Source organism: Primulina tabacum, chromosome 18 (assembly GCF_025594145.1).
Source record: "Primulina tabacum isolate GXHZ01 chromosome 18, ASM2559414v2, whole genome shotgun sequence".
NCBI classification, from domain to species: Eukaryota; Viridiplantae; Streptophyta; class Magnoliopsida; order Lamiales; family Gesneriaceae; genus Primulina; species Primulina tabacum.
This window is the reverse complement of record NC_134567.1, coordinates 10,182,725-10,207,941: the sequence shown is the minus strand read 5'-3', so window position 1 is coordinate 10,207,941 and position 25,217 is coordinate 10,182,725. Positions and strand designations below refer to the sequence as shown.

The window sequence follows — 25,217 nt, the reverse complement described above, 5'->3', positions numbered from 1 at the left end:
AGGTCCTCGGGTGCCACTACTGCCGACCTAAGCTGGCTCACTGGTCCCCGCCCTCGGCCCTGGCCTCATCAGTACCTACAACAATCAAGTCTAGTGAGCCTAAAGACTCAGCATGCATAAATCGCAGGTAACGAGTAAAAATCTGAATTTAAAATATGCATGAGATAAAATATCCTGTCCTGAGGCATACTGAAAATAATCTGTACTGAGCAATTATAATACGTGCATAACTGAACTGGAAAATCACTGTAAAAATATTTGCTCCTTGGAGCCTGTACTGAAATATCTGGTAAAATTTTCTGTTGAGATTATGTTTTACGCCTGTGGCCACTGCACTAAGCTGAACTGATCGGTAACTGGCTACCGGGGAGGCTGAAACTGAACTGAGCTGGCCGGTCACTGGCGACCGGGTGGTACCATACTGAACTGATCGGTCACTGGCGACCGTATAAAAATAACACTCCCACATAGTGAATGAACCACAAGCCATATCGCATAAATCTCAAAAAAAATCATTTTCTATTTAATGCACGTAAAATAATTAACTGGCATAATGAAAATTCCTGTAATTTTACCAACTGGATTGGATTGGATCGTTCCCAGGCTCGCCGCAACCTAACTGTGCCATGAAAAATATGCAATAGCTTAAACTTAACCAACTATGCAATTTACGTTCAAAAGATGCGACTATGACGCCTAATGACTTCGCATTTAATCATGACTCCGAGCCAACCTGAACCGATACTGAACCGACGTATAGTCATGATTAAAATACGCTGAAAAATCATAAAATAATGTTCCTAAAATGGTAGGGTCGAAATCTAGGTGGAATGGAGGCCAAAACACGAAACGCTCTTTCGAGAGTCAATTTGGCACATTGCACCGTAAATTCTCGTACGACCTCAAAAATGATCCAAATGACGAACGGTCAAAAACATGACCTTCCCAACTCAATGAGGCACTGTCCAGTCCAAGGCCATGGGCTAAAAGCCAACCAAGAACTCAAACGACGCTTCTGAACAGCAGCATACTTGCTGTCAAAAAAATACAGCAGCTGCGCACTACAAGACTTGCATTGGTTTCGAGACTATCGGCCATTAGGGGCGTGAACCACCGACCAGAGACTCTTACCAACATCCCAAGGAATGATTTGAACCATGGCTAAGGGCCCTAGGCCAGCCACAATCCGCATCACACCAAATCTTAACCGAAGGGTCCAACCGAGAGCAACGTGTATGCGTGTGTAGTGTTTATGCTATGATCGATGTCTTGCGTCGTTCCAGTGGCCATTTGATTGACCATGGCACGATCTAGACATCTAGGAGCATGATATGAACCGTGGCTAAGGGCCATAGGCCAACCAAGATCCACACCAAGCCACAAAAGAAACGAACCATATGCTGAAAAATGGAAGGGCCGAATGGGGAAAGGGGCTGTTTTGATGTTTTGATTAAAAACCGATGAACCATGGACCAAGCCACCAAAAGGGCAACTTAGTCACGTCTTAGACATGCTAGGGAAGTGATCCAACCATGGCTATAGGCCCTTGGGGCAGCCAAGATCAGATCCAACCCCTAGACAAGAAACTGAATTTTCGAAACACAAATCTGCGCCTATGGGAACTTGCTGTCATTCTGAATTTCCAGCAAGCATGGGGCTGCTTTGAATGGACCAAAATGGTCCTAATGCATCCTACTACATGTATATAAGCCGCCTTGGGAGCCTGGAGTCGATCCAATACCTGAAACTCACAAAACAAAAGAAACCGTGAAGCTTGCCAAGGAATTTGAAAATTCTGCATGTGTGGTTTCAAAATGTTTTGACATGGATCTCGATTTTTACTTGAATAAACATGATCATGTACTGAAAAATAAATGATAATATGACTTGATTGAGGTTTGAAAGAAATCTAGACATGCCTGGTTTCGTTTCGAAAGAAAACGAAAAGAAGAGACGAGACGGCGCGGAGGAGACGGAGTGGCTTGCTTCTCTACCTTTCTTGGCTCTCGATTTTTCTCCCTTTCTCCCTAGCTGCTATCCACGTTTTTTCTACTGAAAAGGGGTCTTATTTTCGGTGGAGGTGGAGGGGGGAGTGATGGTTATGAAGGTGAGGAGAAGGGTGCACAAAAATAGGATCATATCAAGACCAAGTCCACTCCCCTTTTGAATTTGAATTTTGAATTGATATCAAATGAGTTGGTGGATGCTTCTAGGAGGTGGTGGCCGAAATTTAGCTTGATTCTAGACTAGGATATGTCCATTTATTTAATTAAATTGTGCTCCCAAAAATCCTAGAATTATCCTACTAATTACATGCAAAGAATTGGTCAAAGTTGGTGAGTTGGAAAATGAATCTTCTAGCACTAAGGGTGGCCGAAAAATGCATGATAAAATAAAGGGAAATGTTGATTATCTAGTCAACTAATAATCCTTGAAAGCCTTACTAATCCTTTAAATAATTTAGTGAGCTAACCCCTTAATTTAATAACTTAAATGAGTTCATTTCTTAATCACCTCAAATAATTAAATTAAATCTTCAAACCTTCCTTTCTAACTTAAATGAACTTAGTTACTAGCTAAATTAACTTCTGGAAATATTTCTCAAATCTTAAATTCTATCTCAAAACTCCAACTCCGGTCCGGCCTCACTGAAAATACTGAAATATGTGAGGCCCGGGGCCGAAGAGGGCGGGGGGTGATCGCCGGTGCCATCAGTAGTTGCACGGACAATGAGCGGCTCCTGGCAGGCTTCTAGGTGAAGGGAACATGAATGAACCGAACCCACACGGGAATGAGAGGGATTCCGAGACTGTTCAATGTAATGGACTGTACAGTTGAAGAGGGCTTAAAAAGATTTGATTTGTACTACTCATATCACGAAGGTGCATCTTCTTTTCGGTAGCTCATCACATAAGAACTCCAAAGTTAAGCGTGCTTGACTTGGGGCAATTTTGGGATGGGTGACCTCCTGGGAAGTTTCCCAGGGTGCGTGTGAGTGAGGACATAAGCACGCTGGAAAGACTCGTCTTGATACAGTGAGGACAGTCGTCGAATCTGGGGCGTTACATTTTCTCTTTAAATAAATTAAATGCCTCGTTCATAAAATATACTAATAAAAGATTCAATGTTTAAAGTAGCAGCGGAATAAAAGCTTTAAATATCAAGATAGCAGGGGAAATAAATATTTGTTTCAAAGCAACAACATAAAATAATTCATCGCGATAAAATGAGTTTGCATAAAATAATAAATAAACTGATAAATGAGGTCAACGGGTTCCTACTACTGCCGACCCAAGATGGCTCACTGGTCCCCGCCCTCGGTCCCGACCTCATTAGCACCTACAACAATCAAGTCTAGTGAGTCTAAAGACTCAGCATGCATATATCGTGAATAACAAGTAAAATATATCATAAAGTTTCATGTCGGGTAAAAATATCATGTCGTAAAGCAAAACGTGAAAATATCTTGTCATGAGTAATTATAAATATGTGCATAACTGAACTGAAAATCGTAAGTGAAATGCTTGCTCGATAGAGCCCTGTCATGAAATAGCATATAATAATTTTCTGTTGAGAATATGTTCTACGCAAGTGGCCCATAACGTAAAATGAATCGTCTGATCAGACTAAACCACAGTATACTGGGCGATAGAGATCATCACAGCCCTTGGACTGGATATCCGTACCCATACATGAACATGTACCGGTCAGTAGCCACCGGATGAAGTAATAATCCCATGATAAGCTGCAATCCCATGAACGTGAGGTGGCCACAAGCAATATCGCATATATCTCAAAAATGAACATTTTATATTTTTATGCACGTAATATAATTAAATTCCTGAGTTATTTTACAAATTTGGGTTGGATCGTTCCCAGGCTCGCTGCGACCTAATTCTAACATGAAAAACATGCACATAACTTGACTTGACCATGCAAATAACTTATCTTGACCAACGCTTCAAAATCGAGCTAAAAACGAGACTATTACGCCCAACAAACTTAATATTTAACCATGACTCTGTACCAACCCGAAACAACATCAAATAATCATTTAGTCATGATTAAAATACACCTAAAATACTGGAAAATAATTACCAAGGGCTGTAATAAATGAAAATTGTGCATGGAGGCCAAAATCATGAAACGCTCTTTCGAGAGTAACTTTGGCACATTGCACCGTAAATTCTCGTACGACCTCTAAACGTAACCAAATCACAAACCGCCAAAAACATGACCTTCCTATCTCAAGAAGTCACTTTCCAGTCCAAGACCATAGGCTAAAAGCCAACCAAGAACTCGAAACACACCTCTGAACCGAAGGTAAAGTTGCTGTCAAGAAAATTACAGCAGCAGCTGTTGCGCTTCCTTGCGTCGTTTTCAAGGCTGATGGCCATTAGGGCTTGAACCACCAACCAGAGCCTCTTACCAACATCCTAAGGTATGGTTTGAACCATGGCTAAGGGCCCTAGGCCAAACACAATTCCTGCCAACACCTACGACAATACAAGCTTCACCCGAGAACACACACATTGCACGCGTGGGGGCGTTTCTTGTTTTGCCGTCAAATGAAGGATCCAATGGCTATGAGGTTAACCATGGTCCATGCTATAGATGCTAAGGTGTTGTATGAAACATGGTTAAGGGCTATAAGCCAACCACAACCCACTTGACACCTAAAAACCGAAACTCAACACACTCAACAAAAAACCAGAATTTTAAAACCGAAGGGGGCTGTTCTTGTTTATTTTGAAAACCGATGGGACCATGAACCAAGCCATGAAAGGGCATCTTGGTCACGTCCTAGACATTTCAAGGAAAGGTTATAACCATGGCTACAGCCCCTAGGGCAGCCAAGATCAGAACACTTGCCTTAGACAAACAACACAAACAAATCGAAACTCATAAATTGCCATAAGAAGAGTTGCTGTCAAATCTCTTCCTCCAGCGTGTAGGGGCTGGTACGATGGACTAACACGACCCTAACATGCCCTAGTACATTTCTAGATGCAGCCTTGGGTGCCTGGAATCGAGCCAACCTCCTGAAACCACAAAACCAACAAAAACGTGAAGCACAAGTGGGAGGGCCAAAAATCTGTGCAGAATTTTTATAACACTTGCTGTACAATTTCTGTTTATGCTCCATGAAACATGATCATATTATGATTTAAATTACTTATATGGCTTGATTTAAGAGAAAAGAAACATATATACATGCCTTAAGTTGTTTTTTTACAAGAAACAACACAATACGTCGGATCGGGAGACACGGCAACGGAAATGAAGACACCTTGCTATTGTTGTTGCCTTGGCCAAGAATGGGAGCTGCCAAATCTCCTAATTTTCGTGCTAGGGATAGTGGAGAAGGTGATGAAGGCTTGTGGTCAAATAAGGTGGTGCATGGGGGAGTAAATGATGCCAAGTTGGGGGGGGGGGGGGGGGGGGGGGGGGGAACATGCATGATGAATGGGTGGCCTTTGTTTTGTTGTTGGGGGAGTTAAATGGTGTCAAGTTGGGGATTTTGTGGAGTGGAGAGGACCGAGACATGTCTTCCCAAATTGGTATAGGATTTGATTAAGTTTTGCTAAGTAGAATCCTATGTTAGATAAGCTTGATTAAAAGGTTAATTAAGCATAATCTTGATTATTAAGAAGCCTACAATTAAATTAGTGATTAATTAATAAAAGTTGACTTAAATCCACTTGATTTCATTAAAAAAAAATTATTTCTTAGCTCGCAATAAATTTAAGAATATTTTTGGATCATAAAATTCATCTCCGATTTCCTATCTCCGGTCCGGTCTCGCGTATATATCTAAAAAGTTAAAATTTGAAATACGCGATTTAAAATCCTTATAAAAATAACGTAAATGATTTAAATGCAATTAAATCAACAAATTCCTAAAATAATAATCATTTAAAATTAAATAATAGATATTATGCACATATTTACGCATATTGGTTTTTCGGGTACTACACCCTTCATAGGTGCTATCTTCACGAAAACATGGTCGCCAACAGCAAACTCTAGATCTCTCCTCCTCTGATCCTCATAACTCTTCTGTCGACTTTGAGCAGTCCTCAACCTATCACGGATCTTGACTACTACGTCGGCACTCTGCTGAATGATCTCCGGAGCCAATTCTGCTATCTCAACCTATCACGGATCTTGACTACTACGACCGTACAATGCTTCATACGGAGCCATACCTATAGACGACTGAAAACTGTTGTTATAGGTGAACTCTACCAATGGCAACTTTGAATCCCAACTCCCAGAGAAATCTATGACACATGCACGGAGAAGATCCTCTAAAATCTGGATAACTCTCTCTTACTGCCCATCTGTCTGAGGGTGGAAAGCTGTGCTAAACAACTTCGTACCCATAGTCGAATGCAAACTCTTCCAAAATGAGGAAGTGAATCTAGGATCCTGGTCAGACACGATAGAAACGGGAAAACCATGAAGTCTGACTATCTCTCGGATATACAACTTTGCATACTGAATCATGGTAAAGTCGTCTTAACAGGCAAGAAGTTTGCTGATTTGGTAAGACGATCAACAATCACCCAGATAGCATTTGATCCTCAGACTGACTTCGGCAAACCGACAATGAAGTCCATGATAACATTCTCCCACTTCCACTCGGGAATAGGAAGAGGCTTGAGCATACCTGCTGGTCTCTGATGCTCTGCTTCCACTAGCTGACACGTCAAACACTCAGATACGAAACGTCTGATATCCTTCTTCATTCCGGGCCACCAATACAACAACTGCAGGTCTTTGTACATCTTCGTACTACCGGGATGAATAGAGTACGGCGACATGTGGGCCTCTGATAAAATATCTAGCTCGAATAGAACTGCCTTTAGGAACCCACATTCTGTCTCGATATCTCACAATGTCGTCGCTAACTGTATACAAGATACTGCCCTTGGCCCCATCTCTTTGCTTCCACTTTGCCAATTGCTCATCTGCTGGCTGCCCACTGCGAATACGGTCTAGAAGAGAAGACTGAATCATCAAAGTAGATAGACGGGGAACTCTACCTCGAAGATATGTCTCTAGATCAAACCTCTGTATCTCAAACTGAAGGGGTCTCGAAATCACCAAATGAGCCATCACTGCGACTTTCCTGCTCAGTGCATCCGCAACTACATTAGCTTTCCCCGGGTGGTAGCTAATGTCACAGTCATAGTCCTTCACTAGCTCCAACCAACGCCTCAGACGCATATTCAGCTCTTTCTGCGTAAAAAAGTACTTAAGGCTCTTATGGTCGGTAAAGATCTGGCACTTCTCTCCTTACAAATAATGACTCCAAATCTTCAAGGCAAAAACAACGGCTGCCAATTCTAGATCGTGGGTATGGTAATTCTTCTCATGTATTTTCAACTGATGAGAATCATATGGTATTACCTTCCCAAGCTGCATCAACACTGCGCCTAAACCGAGTTTCGAAGCATCGGTATACAAAACAAAGTCCCCGGACCCTGACGGCATGGCCAATACTGGTGCTGAGATAAGGGCTTGCTTCAAAGTATCAAAGCTCTTCTGACACTCATCGCTCCACACAAATTTCGCATTCATCTTTGTCAACGACGTGAGTGGAACTGCGATAGATGAGAATCCCTGAATAAACTTCCCGTAATATCCTGCTAGCCCAAGGAAAATACGGATCTCTGATGCATTTTGCGGCACAACCCAATCTCTGACTGCTACAACTTTCGCTGGGTCTACCACAATACCGCTGCTAGAAACAATGTGGCCTAAGAACGCCACCTTCTCTAACCAGAACTCGCACTTACTGAACTTTGCGAATAACTTGTGCTTCTGTAGGGTCTGCAAAACTGCGGTCAGATGTCTGCTGTGCTTGTAGAGGCACGAAATTCGTATTTGAAAATTTGCGGAATAATTTAAAATTTTCTCTTTAAATAACTAAAATGCCTCATTCATAAAATATACTGATAAAAAGATTCAATGTTTAAAAGTAGCAGCGGAAATAAATAATGTTTCCAAAATAACAACTTAAAATAATTCGACAAAATAAAAATCGAGTTTGGAATAAAAATAATAAGTGCTGAAAATGAGGTCCTTGGGTTCCTACTACTGCCGACCCAAGATTGCTCACTGGTCCCTGCCCTCGGTCCCGACCTCATCAGTACCTACAACAATCAAGTCTAGTGAGTCTAAAGACTCAGCATGCTTATATCATAAATAACAAGTAAATTTATCGTAAAATTTCATGCCATGCAAGGATATCATATCGTAAAGCGTAACGTGAAAATCGTGTCATGAATAATTATAAATATGTGCATAACTGAAAATCGTACGTAAAATGTTTGCTCGATAGAGCCCTGTCATAAAATAGCATATCATAATTTTCTATTGAGATTATGTTCTACGCAAGTGGCCCATAACATGAACTGAATCGTCTGATCAGATTAAACCACAATATACTGGGCGGTAGAGATCATCACAGCCTTTGGACTGGATATCCGTACCCATACATGAACATGAATCGGTCAGTAGCCACCGGATGAAGTAATAATCCCATAAGCTGCAATCCCATGAGTGTGAAGTGGCCACAAGACATATCGCATAAATCTCAAAAATAAACTTTTATTTTTATGCACGTAATATAATTAAATTCCTGAGTTGTTTTTACCAATTGGGTTGGATCGTTTTCAGGCTCGCTGCGACCTAATTCTAACATGAAAAACATGCAAATAACTTGACTTGACCATGCAAATAACTTATCTTGACCAACGCTTCAAAATCGAACTAAAAACGAGACTATTACGCCCAACAAACTTAATATTTAACCATGACTTCGTACCAACCCAAACCAACATCGAACCATCATTTAATCATGATTAAAATACACCTAAAATACTTGAAAAAATTACTTAGGGCTGTAATACACGAAAATTGTGCATAGAGGCCAAAATCATGAAACGCTTTTTCGAGAGTCACTTTGGCACATTGCACCGTAAATTCTCGTACGACCTCTAAACTTGACCAAATCACAAACGGCAAAAAATCATGACCTTCCTAACTTAATGAGGTACTTTTCAGTCAAAGACCATAGGCTAAAAGCCAACCAAGAACTCAAACGAGCCTCTGAACCGAAGCACAAAACTGCTGTAAAAAATTACAGCAGCAGCTGTTGCGCTTCCTTGCTTTGTTTTCAAGACTATTGGCCATTGTGGCTTGAACCACTAACCAGAGCCTCTTACCAACATTCTAAGGAGTGACTCAGACCATGGCTAAGGGCTAAAAGCCAGCCACAACCCAAGCAAAACCGTAGGACAACCCGAAACTCCCACCCGAGGAACCATGATGCGCGCGTGGGGAGTATTGCTGAACTTGCTGTCATATCTAGACATCAAGAGGTATGGTATGAACCATGGCTAAGGGTTAGAAGCCATCCAAGATGAACACCAAACCACATAAAATCGAAACCACTCACACACACGAAAATCAGAAAATAGACACCGTGGGACACTTGCGTTGTTTTGTTTTAAAACCGAGGGGATCGTGAACCAAGCCATGAAAGGGCATCTTGGTCACGTCTTAGACATGCCAAGGAGAGGTTAGAACCATGGCTATAGCCCCTAGGGCAGCCAAGATCAGAACACTCGCCTTCGACAAGCAAGAATCCGAATTTGAGACTCGAAATGGCAGCTGCTGAAGTTGCTGTCAAAACTCGCTGCTTGGGGGGAGAGGGAGTGAAACCAATGGACTAACAGCTTCCTAGCACACCCTATATCATGTCTATAAGCAGCCTTGAGCCCCTAGAAATCGAGCCAACCCTGAAACCATAAACACAAGCAGAAACCGTGAAGTGCATGTGGGTGCCGAAAAAATCTGTGCAGATTTTCGAAAATGGGGTTGTCTTGATTTTCGGTTTTTTTTTGCCAAAAAAAATCATGATCATGTAATGTTTAAAAACATTAATATGACTTGATTGAAGAGCAAGAGAAAATATACACATGCCTTGGATTTGTTTGAAACGAAAACAAATCAATACGACGACGCGGCGCGGCGGAGACGGAGTTGCTTTTCTAGCTTGTTTTTCTCTCTTATTTTCTCTCAAGCCTCACACGATTTTTTTCTTGTTGAATGCTCTGTAATTTTTGGTGGAATGGAGAGGGAAATGACTAGGAGGTGAATGAGGAAGTTTGCAAGGTAAAAGGGAGGAAATGAATCTTTCTATCCTTATGTTTGGTAGATAAGGAATGAAGTGTGATTTGATATTATTTGATTGAGAGATGATTTGATAGGGGTGATGGCCGATTCTTGCTTATCAAAAATGGGTAGGAAAATTGCTTAATTAATAATTATTGAGGATTAAAATGAGGGACTTAACTAGGCCATGAGAGGATAAAGAAAGATATCAAAAATGGAGAGTTGCCAACTTAATTAAATCCTATAAGGGTAATGGCCGAAAATTACAAGATAATGAAGGGAAAATATTGTTTAATATTTTTTTTAAATCTTTAGAGTTTTATCTACCCATTAAATATTTTAGTGAATTAATAAATTAGTTTAGGATGGTAATTGTCTTGCATGCATGGCTAATTCTTTAACTTAAATTACTAACATGTTAAGTTGAAATTCCTTAATTAAAATAAGCCTAGATTAACTTATCTCAATACGTCACATATTTTAATTTAGGCTTTTAATTAAATTATTGGACATAAAGGAACTTATTTACTACTAACTTCAATTAATTAATCAAATCCCTAAACTTTCGTTTACATTAAAATAAATTATTCTTTATCTTAAATTAAGTCTGGGAATATTTTCTCATTATTAAAATTTATCTCATTACTCCAACTCCAGTCTGGCCTCACTTATTTAACTGAAAAGATAAAACTATACTCATGCGATTTAAAATAAATAATCAAGATTAAATAATTTTAAAATGCCTAAAAAAATAAAGAAATCATTTTTAATTTAAATGCTAGAAATTATGCATGGCTTATATTTAGTCTGGTTTAACGGGTTCTACAGTGCTCCTCTTGATTCTTTAAGTATACGAGAATGTCGTCTATGAATACTATCACAAACTGATCAAGATACGGCTGAAATACGCGATTCATGAGATCCATGAAGATCGCTGGCGCATTCGTCAAACCTAACGGCATCACAAGGAACTCGAAGTGGCCGTATCGAGTCCGGAAGGCAGTCTTGAGAACATCGGCATCTTTCACCCTCAACTGGTGATAACCAGAGCGCAGATCAATCTTCGAGAAAACTGAAACTCCCTGCAATTGATCAAATAAATCTTCAATCCTCGGAAGTGGGTATTTGTTTTTCACTGTAACCCTGTTCAATTCCCGGTAATCAATACAGAGCCTCATCGTACCATCCTTCTTCTTCACAAACAAGACTGGCGTGCCCCATGGTGAAAAACTCGGGCGAATGAACTCCTTGTCAAGAAGTTCCTGAATCTGCTTCTTAAGTTTTGCCATCTCTGTCGGCGCTAATCAAGACGATGTTTTTGAGATCGGAGCCGTACCTGGCATAAGCTCAATAGAAAACTCCACATCTCGCTCGGGTAAAACGTCTAGAAAATCCCTAACAATTGGGACATCAAAAGCTGACTGACTGTGTGCTTCGGGAACAGACACAAAAGTCGCTAAGAACGCTCGACACCCTCTATGCATGAGCTTCCTAGCCTGTACACAAGATATCAAACGCGGTAAATGAAAGTACCTGTCTGGTTCTGTTGCGACTTTGATTGTTGCACTCCCAAGAGCATGTTGTCAACAAGTAGTATAATTCGGTGAATCCGAATATCGTATCCACAGGAAAGCTAAGGTAATTACAAGTCCACTACAATGTATTTTTGTTTCTGTTTTTGTTTTTTTTTCTTTTAATGGTTTGAATCTTTAAATGGTAATTTTTAATTGTTCAAATTTTAATTTAAGTAGTTGAGATTAAAGGATCCACTCTTGGTATTTTAATAAAGTTAACATTAATGAACATTATTGAAATCCACTTAATAAAATGGTTCCAATATATATTAAATAATCATATTTTTATTATGTTATATATTATTATCTTATAAATATATAATATATACCAAAACTTGTAAATGTTGTCAAGTATTTATTGTGCTATATATATATTTGTAAACACTAAATCAAGGTTTCCACTTTAAATGGTTGGTAAAACCAAACAAACATTTAAATGGTACCAAGAAATTAATATTATGATATTAATATATAATAAATCAAGGCATCCACTTTAAATGGTTGGTAATACCAAACTAACATTTAAATGGTTCCAAGAAATTAATATTATGATATAATCATATAATAAATCAAGGCATCTACTTTAAATGGTTGGTAAAACCAAACAAACATTTAAATGGTACCAAGAAATTAATATTATGATATATTCATATATAATAAATCAAGGCATCCACTTTAAATGGTTGGTAATACCAAACTAACATTTTAATGGTTCCAAGAATTTAGTGTAACATATAGCAACAATAAATCAAAACTCCCACTTATAAATAGGGTATAATAATACTTAAAGAAATAAATATAACATAAATAATAAATAATGATTAAATAATATAAAATATAGATTCTTACATTTTAATAACCTTATTATAATGCCAAGAGTTTCACCTTTTCATCTCAACTTTAGGAAGTTAGCTACTCATTATTCAAAGTGTAAAACTTTGAATATGAATTTAACATGCTAATTATATTTAAATGAAGAAATAAAGGAAAAACAAAGAGAGAAATATTATGAACTCAAAGGTTTGTTCATAAAATGATGGATATCTCAATACATTACAATGCTTCCGTATTTATAGCCAAATTTGGGGAGACAACCACAAATAAAATATTATTTTTTACACATAAGTCTTCATTGGTGTTCCAAGAAATTAATATTCTAATACACATCACTTTTGAAAATCTTCCCATCTGAATTTTTTTCTCCACGTAAAATAAAACATGTAGATATCTGAGTTGTTTGAATTGTGGTATTTTTTTAACCATTTGATCAAGTAATTTGAGAGATATGGTCAAAATACTAGAGCATGGTAAAACTGCCACTTCTTTGTTAACTTTAATTGTTGCTTAATTTGATCCCACTTGTGAGAAAATTTTTATCTCATGCTTGCCACCAATATTGTAGATATTAACATCAACTTTCTACAAGTCCAAGAATCATCTTAATCCCATTTGCAACGCAAAGTTTATTCTTGTTTTATCGAACCTGTAAAAAATAGTAAAAACTTATAATTACACAACAATTTATATTTTATACAATTTATTATAAAACATATAATATTTAAACATTTAATAAAACAAAAACTATATATTTATATTATAAAACATTTAATTAATATACAAATTTTTATCTTTATCACACTCCCAACCAGCTTATTGCTAGTCCCTAGCAATTTAAGCGTTAATAGCAACACAAAACATATTGATTAATTTAAATAGAAATGTAATCAAAACTATCCAAATGTTTAAATTAAATTTTAAAACTGTCAAAGCAATATCAAGATCATTATAATTATAATTTATGAAATAATATGAACTGATCAATTCAAAGCTTTTTTTCAGGTAGTTAAACGTACACGGCCTTCATAAATTCCTATTAAGAGTCTCAACTCCATATCCTCACAGATTAATAAGTTTTTCAATTTATGGGAATGATTTCTCTCATGGAGTTGGAATACAGATAAATGTTCAGGAAAATGGTTTATAAAATGCAGACAGACAAACTAATCAAAAGATAGGAAATCCATAGATTCAAAATCCAGTTGTTCTTATTATATATTTTTTTGGATTTTTTTTTACATCATGGAATCAGACTAAGTTTATGCTTCTTGACCACATATTTATTTAATTTGTACAATGTATTTCCCTCTTTCTTTCTCTTTTTTTTCCTTTTTTTATTTGTATTTTTATGAAAGATAAATGGGTTGCAGCATAAAACTTAGAAATTACATAAATCTTCAACATCTTTCTTCTTTTTTTTTCTTTTTTTTTTCAGGAAATATCAAATTTTTTTTTTCAAAATAAGAACACAAGATCTAAACAATAGATAGCCTCTCTGATGATCAATAAAGGCTCGCAACCTGTTTTCTCAATCCTCTCCACTCACTCACAAAATATGTGTGAGTTTAAAAATTTTAGGCACTCTTATCAGGTATATCTTGGGCCATATACTTAAATAACTGATTTTATCACAATGGTTAATCATTCAAAAAGATTTGATAAATCATATTTTTATAGTGATCAAAATATTAAAATTGATTTTTTTTTCAAATAAAAATTTAAACATCCTTAGATAGATTATTACAATTTCTAATCTAAACCTTTCAAACATGTAATGTATGATATTTTTGCAAAAATTACTAAGATACAAACAATAAACATGTTTTTTTTTCAAAATAATAATAATTTTTTTAATTATTTTTTTTATTTTTAAGTTTGTTCTCCCCCTAATCAGAATATGACATTTTCCTTAATGTCAAAATAACTATTAATAAAGAGTACATAATGAAAGAGATATCACCTGGAATTTTATTGAAGATAACAAACTGAAACAAACGCAAACCAATCCACGATTTTTGAATCAATGATCCAAATTTCTTTTCTTACTGCTTGATTGCGACCAATTGATATTTGTTATCATCGGATCAGGCTTATGAAAAAAAGCTTCCAAATCATCAATTAATTGGTCGGCAGTCGAAGCACAGATGAGCATCCGTCGTGAATTTTCTGAAATGAAATTCTGTTCCACAGCTTTAACAAAAAATGTCAACAAACTGTCATAATAATTATTGATATTCAACAAGCCCTCAGGTTTATTATGGATATTAAGTTGTGCCCAAGAAACAGTGTGAAAAATTTCTTCTAATGTACCAAAACCACCTGGTAGTGCGATAAAAGCATCAGAATTTTCAATCATTTTGGTGATTCTTTCATACATAGAAGAAACTTTTAATTCCTCCCCAATCGTAACTCCTGTAATATTTCCTTCAGCTAAAGCTGTAGGAATAATACCTAAAACCTGACAACCTCCAAGATGAGCAGATGTTGAAACAGATCCCATTAACCCAATATTACCTCCCCCATATACCAAGTGAATTTTTCTCTCAGCCAATATCTTTCCAAGATTATTCGCTGTTTCTACAAATACTTCATTTTTTCCAGAACTCGACCCACAAAATACACAAATATTTTTCAATGTTTGTGCAGAGGATCCAATCATGTTTTTACTTTCTTTTTGGTATGCGAAAATAGAGAAAAAGATGAGAGATTTTATAGGGGTAATATATTATTATGAAAAAACTATGAGTCATAGTTGTAAGCAGAATAATCAGAATAAACAGTAAAAATAATAATGACACACATGCATATAAACAGTAGTGTGATTGTGGCTCACAATTTTCCTCTGGTTTTACGTCCAGAAACGGCTTCAACGCCTTCTATGAGTCGAGGATATGCTTCCCATCCAATTTTCTTATAAATTGGCAAACATGGTCTTTTTTAGTCGGATTACCAAGACTATGACGCTCATCTTGAAATTTTTTCCATAAACGGAGAAGTTCAATTTGCACATGTCCACTAGAATGCTTCTCAAGAGTCAATAAGATGTTATCTAAAGACTCCTTACTCAGCCCATTCTTAATGAAACCAATTTTATCTTATCTGTTATCGGAAACACATCCCAAAGATCTGCATCGTTTGTCACAAGTCCATCTTGCACACTTATGACAAACCCCTAACCTTTTTGCCCTTCGTTTTTTCGCATAAGCTCTTTTTCCTAATCCAGACAAATACCGAATGAGCAATGATTGTGGAACTTCTCCTCCTAATCGGACCTTAGCTTCTATTACAAGGCGAATATCTTCTGGAATTCTTTTTTGCATTAACAATCTCAATCTTTCACACCTACCTGCATAAATTTTTCTTAGAACATTTTCAGAAACAGAAGGAAAATATTTACAAATTTTTGAGAGATTTTAATCCATTTTGAAAAGAAAAGAAATGATTTTTTTTTTATTTTTGTATCAGCAATTGTGGGAAACTGATTTAACCGACTATGAGAGTCATGGAGTACCGTTATCTGTCATTTAACCGGGAACATAAAAAATTAAGGAAACCTGAAATAAAAACAAACAAAATTAAATGCAACATAAAAATTTAAGGATCAGAAAGAGAAATAAACTCTTCCTGAAAGATTTCATTTTCCAAAAATGATTTAAGCCTTTGTCCATTCACTTTAAAAACATCACAATTTTTAGGATTTTCAATATCCACAGCTCCATAAGGATACACATGCTTTACGACATATGGGCCTGTCCATCTTGATCGTAATTTTCGTGGGAATATGTGAAGTCAAGAATTATAAAGCAAAACTTTTTTACCAATCTCAAAAGATTTTCTAAGATTTGTTTTATCATGAAATGATTTGATTTTTGCTTTATAAATCCTTGAATTCTCATACGCATCATTTCTGAGTTCATCAAGTTCATTAAGTTGCAATTTGCGCAATTTGTTGCAATCATCCATGCTTGAATTAAAAGTTTTGATCGCCCAATAAGTTTTATGTTCCAATTCCACTGGCAAATGGCAATGTTTTCTGTAAACCAACCTATAGGGAGACATATTCAATGATGTTTTAAAAGCTGTTCGATATGCACAAAGTGCATCATTAAGTCGTAGAGACCAATCTTTTCTATTTGAGTTAACAGTTTTTTCCAAAATTTTCTTTATCTCCCTATTAGCTAATTCAACTTGTCCATTTGTTTGAGGATGATAAGGAGTAGTTACTTTGTGAGTAATACCATATTTTTTCATTAATAAAGCAAATGGTTTATTAACAAAGTGAGTTCCCCCATCATTTATCATGGCTCGAGGAATTCCAAATCTACTAAAAATATTTTGTTTCAAAAATTTGATGACGATTTTATGATCATTTGTTCGACATGGAATTGCCTCTACCCATTTGGAAACATAATCAACTGCAACTAAAATATACAAGTATCCAAAAGACGGTGAAAAAGGTCCCATAAAATCAATTCCCCAACAGTCAAAGATTTCAATTTCAATGATAAGATTCAAAGGCATCATGTTTTTTTTTTAAATCGCACCCAATTTTTGACAATTTTCACAGATCTTGTAGATTTCGTGGGTGTCTTTAAACAAAGTGGGCCAATAAAATCCACACTGCAAGATTTTTGCAGCCGTTTTCTTTGAAGAAAAATGTCCTCCGCATGCTTCTGAATGACAAAATTTAATGACACTACTTACCTCATTGTCGGGTATGCAACGTCGAAAAATTTGATCTGGATAATACTTGAACAGATACGGATCATCCCAATAAAATTTTTTTACCTCATTCAAAAATTTTCTTTTATCTTGGGAACTCCATTATGGTGGCATTTTTCCTGTCACAAGAAAATTTACTATGTTAGCAAACCAAGGGTGTAGTAGTAACTGAAAATAGATGTTCATCAGGAAAATTATCGTTAATTGGTGTCATTTCACAAGATGATCCTGTTACTAGTCTCGATAAATGATCGGCTACGACATTCTCGTTTCCTTTTTTTATCTTTGATTACAATGTCAAATTCTTGGAGCAACAAAGTCTATCGTATCAGTCGTGGCTTTGCATTCTATTTGATCAACAAATATCTAATAGCAGAATGATCAGCAAACACAATAGTCGTTGATCCAATCAAATAAGAACGAAATTTATCTAATGCAAATATTACAGCAAGTAGTTCTTTTTCAGTTGTGGAGTAATTCATTTGAGCATTGTTTAAAGTTCTACTTGCTTAATGTATCACGTAAGGCTTACCGTTTCTTCTTTGACCCAGTACTGCACCTACTGCATAATCACTCGCATCGCACATGATTTCAATTGGTAAAGACCAATCAGGAGGTTGCATGATAGGAGCTGATGTTAAATGTCGAATGATTTTATCAAAAGCATTTTGACAGTCTTGAGTCCACTCAAATGCAGTGTATTTTGTTAAGAGGTTACAAATGGGTTTAGAGATTGAACTAAAGTCCTTTATAAACCATCTATAAAATCCAGCATGTCCCAAAAATGAACGAATTTCTTTAATGGTTTTATGGAGGGGGTAAATTGGCAATGACATCAACATTGGCTTTATCAACTTCAATTCCATGAGATGACACGACATGTCCCAAAACAATCCCAGAAGTAATCATGTAATGAAATTTTTCTCAATTTAAAATAAGACCTTTTTTCTCACATCTTTTTAAAACTTTTTCCAAATTTTCAAGACATTTATCAAATGTATTCCCAAAAACAGTTAAATCATCCATTAAAATCTCCAAACAATTTTCAACAATGTCGCTAAAAATGCTTAGCATACATCTTTGAAATGTTGATGGAGCATTGCCTAATCCAAATGGCATCCTTTTAAATACAAATGTTCCAAAAGGACATGTGAATGTAGTTTTATCTTGATCTTCGAGTGCAATGGGAATTTGATAGAAAACAGTAGTAGTGGATGACCTGCTACTCTTTCTAAAATTTGATCCAAAAATGGTAATGGAAAATGATCTTTTCTAGTGGCGTCATTTAATTTTCTATAATCAATACACATCCGCCAACTAGATGGGACTCGACTTGTTAACAATTCACCTTTTTGATTTTTTATCACTGTGATGCCTGATTTTTTTGGAACTACTTGTGTTGGGCTTACCCACTTACTATCAGAAATAGGGTAGATAATCCCAACATCAAGTAGTTTGAGAACTTCAGTTTTCACAACATCTTTCATGTGTGGATTTAATCTCCTTTGGGGTTGTTGAGATGTTTTTGCATTTTTTTCTAAGTGAATTTTGTGAGTGCAAATTAGTGGATTAATGCCCTTGAGATCTTTTAGTGTCCAACCAATTGCATTTTTATGTCTTTTAAGCATATCAACTAATTTACCTTCTTAATCACTTGCTAGTTTGAAATAAATTACCACCGGATATGTTTCATCTTCTCCATGAAATGCATACTTCAATTCTTTTGGCAAGGGTTTTAACTCCAATATGGGTGGTTCGTCTTTGTTCTCATATTTTGCCTCAAATTCTTTCTTCGATCCTGGTAACGAGTGATACCTGATAGAACCATCAAGATCAATTTCAATATTTTCTTAAACAGTTTCAATTAAACAAATATCTAATTGATCACGAGTACTCTCTTCTTGAATGTTTTCTTCCACAAGAGTTTCAAAAAGATTTTCATCTTCACTTTCATCTCCTTTGTCATGTGGTTGCTTACAAAGATTAAAAACATTGAGCTCCAAGGTCATGTTACCAAATGACAACTTCATTATTCCATTCCTGCAATTTATAAGAGCATTAGAAGTTGCTAAAAATGGACGACCCAGAATTACAGGAATTGCATTGCAAGCTTCAATAGGTTGTGTATCTAAAATTATGAAATCGACAGGATATACAAAGTTATCAACTTGGACCAACACGTCTTCTACCATACCTCTTGGCAATTTAACAAATCTATCGGCAAGTAAAAGTGTTACCGAAATAGATTTTAACTCGCCTAGATTGAGTTCTTGATAAACTGAATATGGAAGTAAATTCACACTAGCTCCAAGATCAAGGAAGGCTTTTTTAATCTTTTTTTCTCCAATAATACATGAAATAGTAGGACAACCAGGGTCTTTGTATTTCAAAATATTATTATTTTGAATGATTGCACTTACTTGTTCGGCTAAAAATGCTTTCTTATTCACATTCAATTTTCTTTTCACAGTGCACAAGTCTTTCAAAAATTTGACATATGATGGTACCTGTTTTATTGCATCTAATAAATGAATATTAACTTTTACTTGTTTAAAAATATCATATATATCAGAATTCAAATTTGATTTTTTTGTATTTTTCAATGCATGAGAGAATGGTGGTGACACTGCCTGTTGAACCTCCTCTTTGCAAGTTATGGGGTGCACATCCTTACCCTTTGGAGTTGATTTATCATCATCTTCACAAGGTTCAGGAATGGATTTTTCCACAACCTTACCACTTCGAAGGGTAATAACAGATTTTACCTTATCCATCGGTTGAGTTCCAGAAGTCCCGTTTGTGAATGATGATCCTTGGGATTAGGCTGTGGTTGTGAAGGAAATTTACCTTTTTCATGAACATTAAGTGCAGATGCAAATTTAGCATGAGTATCTTTCAAATCTGTCATGGTTTGAGCAGTTTGAGTATTGAGAGACTCTTGCTTTGCAATGAAAGAATTCACTAAATCTTCCAAATTTCTTTTAGGTGGAGGAACATAAGGTGCATAATTTTGAAAATTTTGTTGAGTTTGAAAATGTGGTTGTGGAAATTGTGCAGCATTATCATTCCTCCAACTAAAATTTGGATGATTTCGCCAACTTGGATTGTAATTTTGAGAAAATTGTTTAAAATTTGGCCTTTTGAAATTGTTCAAAACATTGACTTGTTCATGGAGATATTCTTTAAAAGAGGGCAAAGTGGGACAATCTTTTGTAGAATGATCACTTGTATCACAGATGTGACACGCAATTTCTTGAATAGCTTTTAATTGACCATTTTTTTTCAATTCAAGTGCCTCAACTTTTCTTGCCAAAGAGGTAAATCTAGCTTGGAGATCATGTTCATCTTTGAGGGTGTACATACCTCCATCTGATTTGGAAATTGAATCTTGTTTGATGGTTCGATTGTACCTATAGTGTCCCAATTTTGAGCATTTTCAGCTAATGAATCGAGATAATCAATTGCCTCATTTGGATCTTTATCTTCAAATGTTCCATTACACATAAATTCAACCATTTGCGTATCTTTAGGTGTTAAGCCTTCATAAAATTGAGAAACAACTCTCCAAATTTCAAAACCATGATGTGGACAAAGATTAAGCAATTCTTTGTATCTATCCCAACACTGATAAAACGTTTCTCCTTGTTTTTGAGTGAAAGTGATGATTTGCCTTTTGAAAGAATTTGTCCTATGAGATGGAAAAAACTTTTTCAAAAATTGTTGTTGCAATTCATCCCAAGTTCGAATGGATCCCGATCTAAGATTTTGTAGCCAAGTTTTAGCTTTATCTTTAAAGGAAAAAGGAAAAAGCTCAAGTCGAATGGTGTTCATGCTACAATTTAGATCATTATATGTGTTGCACACTTTTTCAAACTCTCGTAAATGTATGTATGGATTTCCAGAATCTAAGCCATGAAAATTGGGTAAAAGTTGGATAATACCAGGCTTAAAATTGAAATGAGATGCATCAGGGGGAAAAACTAGACATGAAGGTGCACTAGTACGTGTAGGATTCATGTGATCTCTAAGTGTTCTTCGTCTATCATGTTCATCTTGAGATTGAATTTCATCTTCATTTTCTTGGATGAGTTCTTCCGCCATGTTTTATAAAATAAAGGGTTATTTCAAATGAGTCGACCACTAAGTGTACGTGACCATATGCTCATGCAAATGCAAATGCAAAAGAACAAAAACACACAAAAGCAATAAAAATTCAAATAAAAAAAAATAAACTATAAAAAAAATTAAATAGACTTGAAATTAAATTATACTTCCCCGGCAATGGCGCCAAAAATTTGTTGCGACTTTGATTGTTGCACTCCCAAGAGCATGTTGTCAACAAGTAGTATAATTCGGTGAGCCAACTCAACTATAGCTCCATACATCCAACAAATCAATAAATCAAGGCGACCTCCACCATATCAAATGTGAATCGAAAAGCGGCTCAATATGCAATGCAATGATGCATTTCAATCTCATCAAGTCAATATCATAATAAGCTCATCTCAAAAGATCAATCATCAACAAATCACAAGTAATTCATCAAGCCATCGAATTTTCAATTTAAAATAAAAATGATACTTTTACCTCGTATGTTACCGACCGTAACATACCTTTCAAATATTACCAAAAGAAGATCAAAATGTGTAGATGAGAAGTCTTGAACCTCTAAAGTCTACTATAACTCAAGAACTCGGATCATTTATCAAAACAGAGCAGTTTCTGTACAAAATTCATAATTAATTCAATACGGCTTCTAATCAAGATCCACAAATTGGATATGCAAGAAAACTAAAATCCCAACAATTCTTCTTCACAAACTTTTGTCAAATAAAGTCATTTACTTAGTCGTTCATAATCTGAAACATACCACATAATTTTCGAAATTCTGCATCAGTACAAATCTGGCACCGTTTAGTGTTTGGAGCATAACTCTCTCAATACTCAATGGAATCAAGCCCAATTTATATCATTTCGAAGACAAGACAATGTTCTATAACTTTCATTTGAATACCAAATTCAGAATCTCAACCGATTAATACAGAATTCGAATAAACAGAAGGCATTTACACAAACTCAAGATTCTCGACCATGTTTAGTAAATATAGCATATCTCTTTCATTTCTTCATGGAACTGAGTGATTCTTGAACTAAATCGAAGCTAACTCGATTGTCTATGCAACGTCTCACTCGTTTTAAAAGTGCGGAAATATTTTTTTCCTTTTTTTAATTAAAAGCTCGTATTTTTTTAATAACATTTAATTTAAAAATGATCGTAATTATTTGACAGTAAAAACAATGCAGTTTAAAATAACCAAAATCATCCGTAATCATACGAAAACATAAACTAATAAAAATCTTAAAAATCATCATCTGGCGTCCCCTGTCAGAAGGAACGTGGCACATCTGACCCTATCTGCATCGATCAGTTCCATGAAGTAAAGATTACCTCTATGGACTTAATCCATCCCTCGGCTAGCATCGGGTCAGTAGTACCCGAAAACTCCTTCGGACTCATCCTCCTGAACCTCTCATATACTGCCTCTGGTCTAGGCCTCTCCTCGGGGCCTACAGCAGTGTGGTTCCTCGCAAACTGTGCGAAGAATTGCATCATACCAGCAAGCATCTGCGCCTGCATATCTGGAGGTGGTGGTGGAGGATTGGCTCTTCCCTCATCTCGAGGCTCTCTATCCTCCTCCCTAGCTTCCAGGTTAATCATACGTCTAGGAGGCATACTATTCCAATGAATTACCCAACACGTAAACCCAACATGCATGAATATGATATAAATGACATACGATGCACGAAATTTGAACTTAAACATAAACATGCTGAAATCATGGCTCAATGCATACTACGTAGCATAAATTTTTGAAACTTTAAAACTTACAGACTTGAGGTGTGACCTCGTGAGCTTCTTGCGGCTGGCGGTAGGCGTAACCCTTTACAAGAACACCGCTCTGATACCAACTGTAAAGTACCGTACTTTTCATACTCAAAATTTTCGGAAATATTTAAAATTTTCTTAAACATAAAATAACCTTCAAAGTCTACCATAAAATATCCCAACCAAGTCCCCCATAAGACATGGTTGTTAAAAATACTTCAATATAATTTGCTCAGAAAAGGTTTGCTCAAAGTGTTTCCCTCAAAACATGAAATCAGAGTAAATTAACATTTGCATAAAAACATAAACATTGCGATCCTCGGGTTAGCCTCCCGTTCAGTCCAAGCCTGCCCCTTGGTCGCCACCTCCTGTCTCCTCATCAACATGCTCACCTGCATCGATCAAGTCTAGTGAGTCTAAAGACTCAACACGTATAAACCTGGAAATAGCGAGTACTACATAATAAAACTGCATGCAACTTTAAAATAGAACATACATACTTAAACTTGAATTTGCGTACTAAAACTTGAACATACATACGTAACATAGACGTGCCATACCGTGAAAACTTGTCATAAAGATACTGCACACTAGAACATACATAACTTCATCATTTTGCGTAGAGGCACGTTTCAAAGCAAGTGACCCATAACATAATAAATGCCTGATCAGACAAACCACAGTACTGGGCTTACAGGGACGTATCCACTGCCACATACATGAGATTCCCGTTCATAATTTAACGGGCTGGTTGGTCCCCGTTCATAATTTAACGCTTTCCAACCTCGATCTAACCCGTTCATAATTTAACGGGCAGATTGGTCCCCGTTCATAATTTAACGCTTTCCAATCCTAAACATAATTTGGTCACAAGACATTTAGCATACCTAAAAAACTTAAAATATTTACTTGCACGTCACACATACTTACTTGGCGTTGAGGGATTCGTTGGACTTCGATCGGGGGCGTTGCTGCGCCTACTAATCATGAATTGGCATGCTTATCTGCGTAACTTAGACATAATTTCAAGCTTACATAAGAACTCATTCAATTCCTTATGACGTTGTAAATTCCCATGACTCGACTGCGTAAATCACTGAACTAAAACCATGCCATCAACCCCCCACCCCCCAAAGCATACTATAGAAATTTTCCCCAAAGTTGTGAAGGACACGGACCCCGTGCCTACCTCCGTGTAGGGGTCCGTGTAGACTCGGATGAGAAGGCTCGAAAGGGAAGGTGGACACGGACCCCGTGTCAGGGTCCGTGTAGACTCTGGAAAAAGGCACTTCGGTGGAACAAGGGCACGGACCCCGTGTGGGGGTCCGGGTGAGGGTCCAGGTACTTACTGTGAACGCGAACTTACGAAAATTTTGTACATGTTTCGCTTAACTTTCTAGACTCGATTGCGCGGACTATGAATCGACACTCCAAGGCTCATCCTAGCACGCCATAACCTCAAACCAAATTCGTACAAATCCCCAAGGCGACTATGTTCACCCTACGACACATACAAATCAAAACATTGTAATTGACATCAAAAATTACCCACGACTTTTAATTAAATCGAGCGCCTATTGACATGAATCGAAACCTCAAAAATACTCCCAACATCGTACTAAGTATACCTAAATGCAGCATTGATCATCCGACGATCCCCAACGAAGCCTGCAACAATAAAATCTCAAGAACACATCAAAACATAATTTCTGAAAAATGCAGTTTGAGCAGTCTCACGAAAAAAACCATAACTCACTCAATTTTTGTTCAAATATTTTGAATTTACTGTCAAATTGAAGGTATCAAAAACTTCTACAATTATCTAGTTTAAAGTTTTATCAAAATATCGACTAAAAACTCGCCGTTTCAACCAGAACAGTAAAAACGTGATTTTTGATCTCTAAAATGGTTTCAAAAGTGATCCCAACACAATTGCTCGAACTTCTACACATCGTACACATGGTTTTACGCATAAATAACAACGCACGCATAATATGACATGATCGATG

General features: G+C 36.5%; 1 non-coding gene across 1 annotated transcript; it reads left to right on the top strand.

The window, feature by feature from the left end:
- Nucleotides 1–20,895: 20,895 nt before the first annotated feature.
- Nucleotides 20,896–21,004, top strand: LOC142534006 (small nucleolar RNA R71). Its single transcript, XR_012816878.1, has one exon. It is a non-coding gene; the product is annotated as a small nucleolar RNA R71 (small nucleolar RNA).
- The last annotated feature ends 4,213 nt before the right edge of the window (nucleotides 21,005–25,217 follow it).